The following is a 14,492-nucleotide window of genomic DNA, read 5'->3' as shown; positions in this document are numbered from 1 at the left end:
TGGTGCTTGTGCGTTCAGGCCTAAATGGCCGACCTTCCTATATGCATGAATCTAGGCTTTCATCTGACCAAAGAGGGTCCCTTCTGGGCAGGGGCTCCCGTGCCAGCAGTGAAGGCAATATGGTTTGTTATCCCAGAAGCAAGGAGCCCTTATTTCATTTATAGTGTAATAAAACTCTTATTGATTTTAATAAAATTGAAAAATCTCTTTGTGAATGAAAACCCTGAGGCCCCACCCGGGAGTGCTGACTTGCTGCGTTTCCTCCACCCGGTGGACATTATGATTCATATCTGGGCACCACTGCAGTCCAGGGCCAATTTCCCTGGCAGAATAAATGGGAACTATAAAAAGTTGCACATTTGAGTACCTCCCAAGAGCCCTTGGGGGGTTGTGGCTGGGAGGGAGGAGGAACATTTCCCAGCGGGATGGTCAGAGCCACCAGAATGGCCCAGACACATCTCCAGGAGGAGAGGGAAGGGCCATGACTGCGTTGCCTGGGGAGCACCTCTGTCCTCGTTGCTGCTTCTGCCTGAGCTCCCTGCAGCTCTTTCTGGTCAGTGCTTTGTCTGGGTGTAGGTTGCAGGTCTCAAACTGGTTGTACTCAGTCCCGTAGGCCAGAATAGTCCTTATGTGTGTGCTCAGAGGAGACACCCCATGTCATCTTTGACTCTCCTTCTTGGTCTTTGAAGGACCTGTGATGCTCCCGACACTTTCTTCCATGTTTTTGTGGGTGCTTGGTCTCAGTCTAGAATCAGGCACCCTACCCCCTGCTTCTGTTGCTTTCTATTCGTCTCTTCTCTCTGCTCAATTCAGCCACCTCTTCCCTCCATGACAGCATTCACTGATCATCTGTGATGTCCTCGTAGACCCCATGTATAACTCTCTTCCTAGCTTTTAAATCATCACATGTGCTGCATTTGACTGTGTGTCTGTTACACTTTTAAGCTCTTTTTTCATTAATCCACTTAATCCTCCAACAACCCACTGGGGTTGGTACAACTATTATGCTCCTCTTTATCAATCAGGAACAAGTCCAGAGAGAGTAAGGGACATGCCCAAGTCTATGCAATAAGCAAGTGGCAGAGCCAAAGGCATCCTGCTTCTGAGCCTGGGCTGACAACGGCTCTGCCTCCATTGTCCCATTTATCCCTTTATTTCCCAGATCTGAGATTTACCCAGGCCTGGGGCCATGTCCTTCATCTTTACATCATGAATGTCTACCCAATGGCCAGAGCACTGTAAGTTTTCAGTAACATAGGGGTGATCAATAGCTTGCTTAGTAACATCCTGTCTGCAAGAAGATTCCTTAGTGTCTGCAATGTCTTCACCCTTGTAAATGTCTGGAGGGGCCAAAGGGCTGGTGAGGGGCCAGACACTGTGTTAGGCACTTTGCTTCCATTACTGAGCTGTTTTCTTCTTTTTTCCTTTTTTTTCCATTACTGAGTTTTATCTCCACGACAGGTAGGATTATCAGTCCCAGAGAGGTTATGTGCACTGTGATGAGCTTGGTATTTCATCTCTGACTCCAAAGCTGCGGGTCTTTTCCAGTCCCTCAGCCTTTCAAACCCATCTCTCCTTTTCCTCATTCCAGGGCTGGTCCTAACTGCAGACTCTACCAGCAAAGACTTTATCCTTATAGCCGGATCCAGCTCTGGATATGCCCTCTTAAGGGAAATAGAAAGTTGTTTTCATGTCTCACTTATTCAGCAGGACATAATAATAGTCTGAACATGAAATAGGAGACCAAGATCCAGGGCTACTGTCACAAGGCCAGAGGCTGGGATGGGCTGCCATGCTCTCAGAACTGGGATGAAGATGTAGTGATATTCAGGAGGTGGTGATGCTTCTAGTGTGAATGTTTACTCCTCTCCTCTCCTGAGTATCACCCTCTCCGGTATCCACAGGCATGGGTCCTGGGCAGTTCTGTCCTATGTGGCTGCTGTCCACCTCAACATGGTTGAGTGCACTAATAAATGCTTGGCTTGGGGGAACCCATCATCCATCAAGTGGTCTCCTGGCACTGAAATGATCATGGCTAGTTTAAGCCTGAGTGGGAAGGAGGAGAGGGAGAGAGAAGAGGAGGAAGAAGAAGGATGAGGAGAAAGAAGAGGTGGAGGAGGAAGAGGAGAAGGAAGAGAGAAGAAATAAGAAGGGAGAGGAGGAGGGGAAGGGAGAGGGAGAGAGAGAAATATCAGATATATAAAAGGAAGCCAAAGCCATGAGTCCTTAGAGAGGTAGGGACAGGGTGACCTCAACTTCCAGAGGTTCCTCTCATAGTTTGTACATTCCACCTCACCTTGGATTTCAGGAGACATCCCAGGGCATTTTTCCAGGATTTTCTGTTCCTTTTTTATTTATATAAACTTTTTTATTATAGTAAGCTAATTTGGTCATCTGTAAATAAACAGAAGAACTTTGACCATGGTTCAAATCTTGTTCTGTGCGCATCCACAGAAGGATGGAAACATTGACTGCTTGTACACTCCTCTCCCCACGCAGGAGGGAAAGAAGGCACCCAGGGACCAAAGGGCTCTCTCTGGCTGATCTGCAGGAAGAACCAGGGTGTGTGGCCAGTGGTGCTGTGTCTGAAGGGCTTCCTGGGAAGCTGTGGCTGTGGGGGGATCAGAGACATTTCAGCTGGGCAGAAGGCAACTTTTCCCAGCAGGTTTGTCCCAAGCGAAGATGGGCTGCCTGGGACTCCAGATTTGCAGGGTGGTGTGGAAGCATGTAGGAGCAGGAGTAAGCAGGATCTCTGCTTGAGGCTCCCAGAACCATGGATTCCTGCACTCTGAGTTGATCCTCATTGCTCCAAGGACAGCTTCAGTTCTCAACGCTGTATTTCCAGGGTGGAGAGGGTACATGCATCTGGGGAACCTGTCCAGGATTGGGTCTGTTTTACAGGTTCTGTAATGAGACAGAGACAATGGCCAGACTCAGTTGTGTCTCTATGTAGGACCCTCAGCTGTACTTCACACTCTCCCTCAGAGACCCTCAGAGCCCTTCCAAGGCTGAGGAGCCCTTTGGTCACCTCCCCAATGGCCCCAGCTTTCAAGATCCACTCACCACTCAAGGTTTCTGAGAAGACCTGACTGCTGTGCTGGGTCTCTGCTTCTGGCACCCACCCTCTGCTGTTCTCTGACCCCCTCAACCCCCACCAGTTGGCAGAGGGACAGCTTCCTGGAATGCTGGGATGAGCATGAGTTTTGAATGGTGTGGCTTTGCGCCTGGTTGGTTTATGGAGAAGCGCTCTTTTTGGCGCATCTTGCATAGGAATCCTGGAATCCCAGGAGCCTGGGATTCCTTTCCCAGACAGAACCACTCTAACTTTCCCAGGTCCCTCCAAGCATTGAGCACAGGGAGATCAGGGAGGTGAAGACCCACACCTCCCCCTACCTGGCAGGTGCTTTAGATGATGCTGTGAGTTTGTCCTTTATGTGGATTTTGTAAAACGTGGCTCTCTATCTGTCCTGCTCTCTATCCCCAAAAGTCCCCTTTCTGCTGTTGGCTACTATGTCCTAGCTACTTCTGCCCCCAAGCCCACCTCCCATCTGCTGCTCTTACTTTGATAATGACCCCCAAAACACACACTCCCTATCAGCTGTTTGCTGCTCTCATCCTTCTCCTCATTCTAGAATCCTCTCTTTGGGCTGTGCCTATGACATTACAGACTGTTGTTCGGTTTGGTGTCATATCAGTGGTCATTTGCTCCTTGGCCTTCAGCTCAGGACAGCTAAGGGTTAGGGGATGCTGGGGTCTTCCTGAGGATGCTCATGGCCATACCCACTGGTTGCCATTCTCTGGAAGGCCTCGGAGGGGTGGGGAATTTTGCCTGCTTCCTTGCTGTGATTTATGGGCTGCTGTGGGTTTCTGGTCTAACAGGACATTTTAGAATGTCCTACAGCATTTCTCAGCAAGGGACAATTAACCCAGGATGCCGTGGAAGGAGAACTGAAGGTCCTGGCCTGCAGACCAAGTTCAGTTTCACATTTAAGAACTCCATGGAAATTCAGGGGTGTGGCCAAGTTTGTGCCTTGGATGGGGACTGAGTGGGGCTATGAGCCTACCTCTGCTGGGTGTTCACTGTCTCTTCCTCTCATCCAATCTATCATTCATTCATCTGTCTATCATTAATCTCCAATTCATTCATTAGTCACTCTTCTTGTTTGTCAACTTCCAAATTTATACATTTATTCTTAATTTGTTCACTCATTCATATATTCTCACCAATTTATTCTTTTTACTTCTGGGTTTGTGGAGGCATAATAAACAGGACACATATAAAGAACACCATGTCAAAAAAAAAAAAAAAGAAAAAGAATACCATGTCCATCGACATGAATGGATAAATATGGCATACATACACAATGGAGTGTTAGTCAGCCATTAAAGATGTAATATTCTTGTTTTTGGCAATATGTGTGGAACTAGAGTACATCTTGTTATGTGAAATTAGCCAGGCACAGAGACAAATACTGCGTGTTCTCAGTTATACATGGAAGCTGAGTAAGATGGTCTCATAAAAGTGGGGTGCAGAATAGTGGCTATCAGAGCTGGGCAGTGTAAGGCAGAAGAAAATAGAGAAAAGTAGATTAGGAAAATTAGATTACAAAAACAGGAGGAATCATTTCTAGTATTTTATAGCACCATAGGGTGACTATAATTTGTAATAGTTTATTACCTATTTCAAAATAGCAAAAGAAAAGGATTTTTTATTTTAAAGAGAAAAGAACAAAAACAAATTAACAAACACAAAGACATTAATAAAACAACATGAAAGCAATAAAAAAGGTACAGAATTTCAAACAAGGTGATGGAAATGAACAGTAGTTGTTGTATTACATACTGTTATCTTCAAATTGGTTACTCAGATACACAAATATAGGCATGTAAGATGATCAAACAAGTACACGTCAACAGTTCTTTTCAATAAAGCAATAGAATTCAGTAGTACAACTATCTTAGCTATCTGGTGTATGCATATAAGCATATTTTCTTTCTTTTCTCTTTTCCCTCATCCCAGTTCTTTCCTTTTGAGCAATTTCTCTCCCTTTCACAATATCTATTGTACCTTCTAGATTTTATTTGCTTTTTCAGGTTCTTACACTAGGGAGCCAATACAACGTTTACACAGGTGAGTCTGATTTAAAGAAAAGGATTTTTGAACATTCCCAGTGAAAAAGATATCACAAGTGTTTGAGACAATGAATACACTAATTATCCTGATTGGATCATAACACATTGTATATATATTAGACAATATCCCACTGTACCCTACAAATATAGACAAGTATTATATATCAGTTCAAAATAAAAAGCACAACTTGGTAAGTTCTGAGATAGCTATTCCTGTCTCCATCTCTATATCTCTATCATTTTTATATCTGTATGTGTATATCTCTGTGAAGTCTTCATCAGAACTGAGATGATAAATACACCATCATCCCAGAAGTTTCTCCCTATCCCTTTACGTGCTGTCCACCTCCAGGCAGTAGCCACTGATTGGCTTTCTTTCACAACAGTCAGCATTTTTTTAGAGTTTTATGTAGTGGGATTATGAAGATTGCATTCTGTTTTCCTTTTGGCTTCTTTTATTTAGCTTTAAAACCCCCTCTATTTTGTAGCATAGATCAGTATGTTTTATGGATCATTCCCTTTTAGGGTTGGATAATATTCCAAGGTATAGATGGACCAAGGTTTGTTATCCATTCACCTGATGTGGACCGTTTCCTGTTTGGGGATGTTTCAAACAAACCTGCTATGAACAGTGGCGCATACCTCATTGTGATGATGTGGGTATTTACTTCTCTTGGCAGTAGAGTAGCTAGGTATTAGAGAAATGTATGTTTAATCTTTTTTAAATTGAAATTTTTATTCAGATAATTATAGATTCATATATAATATTAAGAAATGATTGAGAGCTGCTCACTGTCTTTTTTTATTTATTTTATTCTGAGAAAAGAAAACTAGCAAAACAACAACAATAAAGACCAAAACAGCACAAAAACAATAAAAATGATACATGACCACAAAACAAAATGATAGGAATTTACAAGGGTTGCTACACTACATATTGTTATCTTCAACAAAGTTGCTCAGTCCACCAGATGAAAGAAAGCAAGATTGATCAAACAATCAAAGACAATAACAAGTAATAAAAAAAATTGGAAACAATACAGAGCTTCACCATACAAGAGGTAGGAATTCAACAATGGTTCTTATATTGCATATTGTTGTCTTCAAATCAGTCGTTCTGATGACCAGATACAAGCATGCAGAATTGGTCAAGTCAGTGTCCTTTTAAAAACTAGATTGTTCTTATAGTACTAGTTTGCAAAACTATGGTATAATATCACAACTAGATATGAACACTGATACAGCCTATCAATTATATTTAGGTTTCCCTAGTTTTTACTTGTACTAATTTGTATATGCATATGTGAATTTAGTTAAACAAAATGTGGTATCACAAGTATAGATTAAGAGATTAAGATTTTGAGATACTGAACAGTTCCATCAGAACAGCAAACCTGGGTTGCCTTTTTTTTTTTTTTTTTCAGTACAGGAGATTGAATGACCTTTTGTACAAAGCTACCTATTTATTTATTTATTTATATGGAATCAAATTAAAAAGTTTCAGCACAGCAAGGGAAAAATAACAGAATAAAGAGACAGTCTACAGAATGGGAGAAAAATCTTTACTAACTATTGTTCAGATAAGATTAATACCTAAAATATTTTATAAAGAGCTCGTAAACTTCATACAAAAAAGTCAAATAGCCCAATCAATAAATGGGCAAATGAATTGAAGAGCTATTTCTTAAGAGAAATACAAATGGCAATACATAAATGAAAAAGTGTTCAATATCTTTACCATTAAGGAAATGCAAAACAAAACCACAATGAAATTCTATCTTGCCCGTCAGAATGGCTACCATGGAGAATACAAAGAGCAATAAACTGTAACAGAGTTTGCATTGCCTAATGGCAACCATTCTGTCCCCAGCTGAAATCCACCTCTGCCTTAGTCTTTTCTTTCTCAGTAAGAAACATCACCAGTTGCCTGTTTATTTGGGATATTAGTACCCTCTTTTATGCTTCTATTTCCTTTATATTAAAACTACATTAACATCCCAAACATATCCTAAATGTAATGATTGGGAAAAGGTAAATATGGGCTTAATATTAGTTGGCAGCATTGAATTACTGGTGGAGAATTTAGGAGTAATGTGTCATAACATCTTCTACTTATTTTCAAATGGTCAGCCTAAGAAAAGTGTGCAGTGCACATGCTCTCTCTCTCTCTCTCTCTCTCTCTCTCTCTCTCTCTCTCTCTCTCTCTCTCTCTTTCTCGCGCGCGCGTGCGTGGGTATGTGTAATCCTCCACTGGACACTAACTCCAGGTGTAGGACAATCATAAATGTTGAGGAATTATGGGTGAAGTTAGGTGAACAGTATGCAGGTACTTCCTGTATCATTGTTTCAACTTTTCTGTGGGATGAAAAATGTTCAAGATATAAAGCTGAGGAAAACAGGTGAAAATGAGACAATACAAAAGAATGAAATAGATCATGACTTGGAAGGACTTTAAAGAAACTATAATGTTTGTTTTCTTTCTGGACAGAATTCTTGAAATTTGCCATCTGAAACATTTGGGATAATATGAGCTATAAGTGAAATAAATTATTAGTTTTCACCACCACCATCTCTGGACCTCACTGTGTCATCCTGAATTGTCCTCCTGCTTCTATTTTTGCTGTATGTCCTTTGGACTTTGGTTGTGTTGTATATGTAAAGATTCCTCAAAAACTAGGATTAGAGATCCCATTTGACTCAGCTATTCCTCTTCTGGGTATCTTCCAGAAGAATTAAAAACATGATACCACAGTGATATATGTGTACTATGTTTATAGCAGCACAATTTGTAACAGCTAAATCCTGGAAACAACCCAAATGCCCATCAACCAAGGAATGGATAAAAAAGATGTAGTCATTTTACACAATGGAGTACTACTCAGCCATAAAAAGGATAACCTGGAGACTTTTAAAGGTAAATAGATGCAACTTGAGAGCATACTCATAAGTGAAATAAACCAGACCCACATGTGTAAACATCATATTGTCTCCTTAGTGAGAAGGTGAAAGGGTAAATAAGTCCCAAAATGTACAATAGATTGATAGGGCAAGAGAAATCATTCTTCTGGTTTTAACTTCATAGTAAGAGACGTCACTTAAAGTTCACTTAGGCTGTAGTTGACAACCCCACACCCCAGTCCCTTTATCAACTTCCTTAAAAGCAGACCAGAGCCATAAATTGGGAATAGAACAAACAGAACAGATTGGGAAGTAAGTTAAAAGCTAACCCACTATGGTCATTGGAATTTGGTTGTCTGATCTCCTGGGAGAAAAGTAAGTTTTGTGCTAATTATGTTACGTTCTTGTGAGATTCCTGAAAATGAAGTAATGGTTACTATGGAAACCTGAAGTGTACTAAAACCAAAGGTGAGGTCCCGTGCGGCAAGGACATCTTCCTTGACTCTGGGTTAGGGACTTTCCGTCAGCTGGCTCCAATAAAGCTTTGTTCATTCATGCTTTTTTTTGTTTGTTTATTTTCTTGTGAGTGTCTTTCTTGGTGGACTTGCTTGCTGTAACAAGATATTTTAAGATGGGAGCAAACTTCTCAAGAAGAAAGAGAATCTGGGATGGGGGAAAGGAGAAAAGGAGGGAAAAGGAAAAAATATATTTATGTACAAGATAGTTAAGACAGTTATACTATTAATTTCTCTTAGTTCATTAAAAAGAAAGGTTTGTGCTAATATTGTTTGGACAATTTTTTCATGCCTATATCTTGTACCCTGAGTAACCACTTTGAAGATAATAATATGCAGTGTATTAACCATTGTTACTGTTCTTTTATCTTGTTATGAAATTGTGTTTTATTTTTTCTCTTTAAAATAAAATTTAAAAAGTGAACTCTATCACTTTCTTCCTCAAAATATCCTCCAACACCGTCCACACTGCAAGCCACGCGCAAGCTTCGGTCATCTCCAGCCTCAGCTCTGGCCACACTCTTTCCCTCTCTTTATCCCAGCCCTCCTCTTCATTCTTGGTAATTCTGAAACACGCCTCCGGTTCTCTCTGTTTTCTGTTCTTCCTCCTGGAACACTCTTCCTTAGGGTTCCACTTTTTTCCAATATCTGATCTAGCATTCCCTCCTATGGAAAAAAGGTTTTTTTTTCATGCTCACCAATTATTCTTTTTACCTTTATTATGGGTCAGATCACCTGGTTAGCAATTCCAGCATTATCACTGGGAAGAGAATTGTTGCTCCCCTCACCCTCAGCCCTGGTATCTATTCCCCTTATTTCCTTTAGCAATTGCATTTCTCTGATTTAGTCTGGACACATAGCCGTGCAGGGAGAGACTATACAAGCTGAACCAGCTTTGACCCTACAGAGAGGACCACATCCTGTGTGATGGCTGAGAAACAAAATAGAAAGACCCGAAGTTCCTAAACAATGTTTGTCTAACACTAATGAAGGCGAAAGTGGGTGAGTGCTTCATGGGTCCTGCCCTTATTCATACTCTCCTTTCTTTCCTTCACCTATCGATGAATTCATTCTACTCATTGTGGGTCACAAACCCACGCATCTTATTCTCTCCCTGTGCTGTGAGGGCGCTGCCTGCTGCAGAAGCACTAACTGCCTGGCCCTCTGTGGATGCCTCTGTCCTCCCCCAGCCGCGCGTGTACTCGCAGCTTCCTCTGTGGCTTCCCTTGTGGGCTGGGAGATGAGCTGTGCCCTTGTGTTTCATCACTGCACGGCCATCTCTCCTGAAGAAGGAACCATCCTTCTCCTCCCTGGATTCTTCCTCTCCTTGCTGCCTCCCCACACTCTGTAAGACCTGGATCAGACATTGCTGGCTTCTTGGCAGAGAGAAATGAGTTTGCTTCTGTCTGTTGCAGCCGCACTTGAGGTGTTATCATGGGCAGTCCTGGCCTCACTTTGCCATTGGTGCCCCCGAGGGAGCGGGCAGCAACGCAGAAGGTCAAAAGGGAAGTGTCCTCCCCACACAGGCTTACTGATTGCATACTTGATGCCACACATCGGGCCTAACCAAATAGACCCAGTCTCTGCCCTCATGGAGCCATCTTGTGGGGGAAACAGACGTGCGTCACATACTTAAACACAGAATTAGAAGCAGAACAGACTGGGATAAATATCAGGAGGAAACAAGTTTATGATACTGTGAGAACATGCAACATGAAGGTGTCATCTAATCTGTGGAGTCACGGAAGTGATGAGAATGAGGTGGAATAAGGTTTAATGGAGAACAGATGTGGGATGTGGAGCAGGAGATAATGTAACAAGTGCTGAGAACAGACCATGCGAAGGACCTGTGGTCAGACAGACAGAACAGGATGGCTGGTACACAGAACTGAGATTGAGACCAGACAAGTAGGCAGGCCTGCACACTACGAAGTCTTGTTGGGTATGGGAAGGATTTTGTTCCTCACGTTAGTGGTGACAACATAGGTTTGGAAAGATGAAGGTGACATAGTCATGTTGTGTCTCGAATGCTGTGACTGCTGAGTGGAGGGAACTGAGGCTATGGCGGTGAGGAAGGAGGAAGAGAACTGTGGGCTGAGAGTTTAGGAGGGGCGGCCTGACAGGTCCTGGCTAGTCTCTCAGCAGGATGTGGAGGGAGCGTGAAGGAGAGGGCTGTGCTGTGTGAGGCCCAGCATGGAGGCTCTTGTTTAGTGTAGAAAGGAAGTCAAGGCCCAAAGAGGAAGAGCAAGAGTTCTGCATTTGCTGAGTGCTGATTTCCTTTGTGATTCACGGAGACGGGTGGGTCTGTGAGTCAGGAGCACAGAAGAAAGTTAGACAGAAGGCAGAGTCTCCTGGGGCACTGGAGCCTGAAGGTGCTGAGCGAGATCTGGGACAGTGTGCTAGCCTGCGGAGACAGCAGGTTCCTGGGAGGAGAGAGACAGAGGATCAGGAACTTCAGACGAGGGCTGAAGGCGAGAAAGAAACACTGAAATCTTAGGAGAGAATACTAGAACTAAGTTGTGATACATTACTGCGGAAGAAGCCTTCCCAAGTAAGTCAGAATACATTCAGAAGCCACAAGGGAAAACAGATCTGAATTTGTAAAAATAGTTTAAAATATCTGAATGGGGAAGCCACAGCAAGACTAAGAGACAAGCAATAATGTGAAATGAAATATGTGTAATATATCCAAAAGGTAGAGACTAAACGTCTCTAAATTCTGTCAGAAAAAAAGACAAATCCCCTAATAGTTGCCAGATACATGAATGACAATACACAGAGGAAATGTGCATGACCACTAATTGCAGGAAAGTGAGCACCATGTCCTGAGAGGCTTCCGCCTATCCATTTAGCAAATGTTAAAATATCACTAATAATCTAGGGAACACATACCTCACTGGCAAGATGTGTTTGGAAGGATGTTGGGTAGAATCTGTCAAAACTGTCATCAGCACTATCTCATTGAGAATTTACATTAAAAGAAAACTTCTATGTATGTGCCTAGATGCATTTTAGTCATAAAGAAGTATATTGTGGTATTAATTATGAAGGTAAAAATATTGGAAGTAATATAAATTCATCAACACTATAAGGATGCTTCTCAACTTATGATGTGGCTGTGCCCTGCTAAGTTCATTGTAAGTTAAAAATATCATAGATGAAAATGCGTTTAATACACTTATCCTATGGAGCATCACAGTGTGGGTGCATGTTATGGTGTAGAATAGTGGTTGTTTCCCCTGGTGATGGTTGACGAGCAACGGCACCACACTGCCATGACCCAGCGTTGCAAAATGTTACTGTATAGAATTTTGATAGCCCAAGAAAAGATCAAAATTCAAAATTTCAAGTAAAGTTTCTATTGGATGCATATCACTTTCACACCATTTAAAAGTTGAAAAATGCTAAACTAAAGCATTGTATGTCCAGGACCATGTGTGTTTCTGTGTGTGTGTGCTATATATAAAATAGTATATATAGACTCCCTCCCATATATGTATATGTGTGTGTATATATATATATACATATATATATATACACCTATTTAAGTGAAAAACATACATGTGTCATGAGTTTGTGAATGCAGTATACTGGTCTCTACATATTTGACAGTGGTTTCTCTGGAGGAAGAAGAAATTGGGGAAATTGGGGGTTGAGGGAGCGGCAAGGGGAAAGGTATTGAAGAGAGATGGATATTTTGCTCTGGAAACTTCTGCATGGCTCACATCGGTCATAACAAGAATAACTTCTTGTGTTAGTTGAGTAATTTTTAAAGATTATAAAAAAGGGAAATCTAGGCATCTCTATAGAATGATGACTTTCATTCTTTGGAGCATGTAGCAAAGAGTGGTATAGCTGGGTCCAGCGATAGCTTTATTTTCAGTTTTTGCAGAATTGATGAATGGATAAAGAAATTATGGGTTATATATATAGGGTATTATTCAGCCATAAAGAATGAAATCATGTCACTTGCAGGAAATTGGATGGAATGGGAGACCATCAGTTAAGCAAAATAAGCCAGGGTGAGACGAACAAGTATCATGTTATCTCTCATATGTGGAATCTAGAGGGGGAGGAAGGAGGGAGGGAGGGAGGGAGGGAGAGAGAGAGAGAGAGAGAGAGGAGACTGTTAAGAAAGAGGAAGAGGCAAAAATAAAGGGCAAAGATGGGCAATGGGGGATGGAAATGGTTCAAAGCATGTCACATACATGTATGAAATGTTTAAATGAAGCCTATTATTCTGTAGAACTAATACACACAGTGAAACTCTTTTCAATTAGAAAAACAGAAGAGGAATCTAGAGATTTCTTGGAAAGAAGAAGGCCTTCATGCAAAGAAGGCCCAAGAAGCCTGGTCACCTGCCGGCTGGCTTGGCTGCTTTCACGCTGTCCTTGACCGGCTCGGAAGGGCCATCTCATGTGTGCATGGCCCACCCTCAGCTTCTGTGTCTCTTCACTGCGGTGGCCGACCATAGGCGTGTGTGGAAGTTGGCGCCTGCTGGAGGAGCCGCCACACCAAGGAGGCTGGCGCCGTTGTAAGTGCTCTGACCTCCTCTTTCAAAGCACGTTGACTTTGCCATTCATTCACGTAACCTGGCAGAATATTTTCAAATAAATCATGGGCTTGGCAGTTACATTCTCTAAACCACACTGGAAAAAGGATTATGGTATTTACTGTGGGGACAGCAAGATTGATTTTTGCCCAGAAAATCTGCCAGGTTCTTGATTTAGGGAGCCTTGATCAGCATGGGTTAGCTCTGATTTATATTTGCCTGCTACTCCATAGGCTCCTCTTTTGCTTGGGACATTTTGGGTAGGAGCTTCCGGAGCACCTGGTGTCCCATTGTGCCAACTCCTTCCAAGATGGCCCACCATGGCCACAGCCCCAGCAGACTTCACGCCCCATGACTGCCTCCCACCACACACCCTCGGGCCTGCTCCTGCTCACCACACCCTCAGGTCTGCTCCAAATAGCCCTGGCATCTGCTATTGTAAAGCCCAGTTCCTTAGCCTAAAATTCCAGGATCTCCTTGATGGAGATTCTGTCACTCCTCACCACTCTTCTGTCACTTCTTTGTGAGTCAACAATGTTCTTGAGAACCTTTATAAAAACCCCGCTCTCACCTCATCTTTCCTCACTCATCTCTCACTCTACTTCCTCTGTGGTCATGTGAGACCTGGATCACATGTGGACTCAGCTGAACCTGGTTATCAATTGCCCTTGCCCCAGACCTAGCCCATTGGTAGGAATGAGCCTTCACCTTACTAGAGGTCACCAAGTTCTTCTTCTAGGGATCACTGAAAGATCAGGGGACAATGAAATCATGGCCACTCATTCTACAAATCAGTGAGTTAGAGTTAGTCATGGGCTCAGCTGCACCTGGGGATGCTCAGATGCCAGCCTGCTATCAACCCCTAGGACCTCTGGTTTAGGTCCTAACCTTCCCTGCTTCTCCTTAGAATCCCAAAGCCATCCCTTAGCCTCCCTTCCTTAATCATATTCCACTTGGCTTGGAGTTGATTTCTGCCTGCTCGTCATCCTCCTCTTAATTCCTCAGTTCTGTTCCACCCCCTGTGCATTTCTTCCAACCCGTCTTCTGACAGTGATTTCTCTTCCATGGCAGATGTTACTCCAGCAGGTAGCAAAGCACCATGGGACACTGCAAAGAGGGTGGGGTGTGAGTTTTGCAATACAGACTCATGTCCTGGTGTTTCCTCTTTTGGTTAGGGCACTTGAACAAGTTGAATTACGCCTCTGAGTCTCAGTTTCAGATAACAATAGCTGATTTTATATGGTTGTTGTGAAGTAACCTGTGCCAAGGTACCTCATGGTCTTGATAACAGTAAAAGTTATGCTTTGATTAATGCCCAGTTACCATTGACTGAATACCTGTAGTCACTGAAATTCCTCCTGGATCTGGGAGACCCTGGGATGCCACTTCATGCG

At 42.6% G+C, this 14,492-nt stretch overlaps 1 long non-coding RNA gene across 1 annotated transcript; it reads right to left on the bottom strand.

Moving 5' to 3' along the window:
- Nucleotides 1-2,402: 2,402 nt before the first annotated feature.
- Nucleotides 2,403-13,567, bottom strand: LOC102005243. Its single transcript, XR_263363.2, has 3 exons — nucleotides 13,494-13,567; nucleotides 12,905-13,138; nucleotides 2,403-2,904 (listed from the first exon to the last, which is right to left on the bottom strand). It is a non-coding gene; the product is annotated as an uncharacterized LOC102005243 (long non-coding RNA).
- Nucleotides 13,568-14,492: the final 925 nt, after the last annotated feature.

Source organism: Chinchilla lanigera, unplaced genomic scaffold (assembly GCF_000276665.1).
Source record: "Chinchilla lanigera isolate Chin_1 unplaced genomic scaffold, ChiLan1.0 scaffold00066, whole genome shotgun sequence".
Lineage (NCBI taxonomy): Eukaryota > Metazoa > Chordata > Mammalia > Rodentia > Chinchillidae > Chinchilla > Chinchilla lanigera.
The sequence above is the reverse complement of the archived record's forward strand: the minus strand, read 5'-3'. Positions and strand labels throughout refer to the sequence as shown.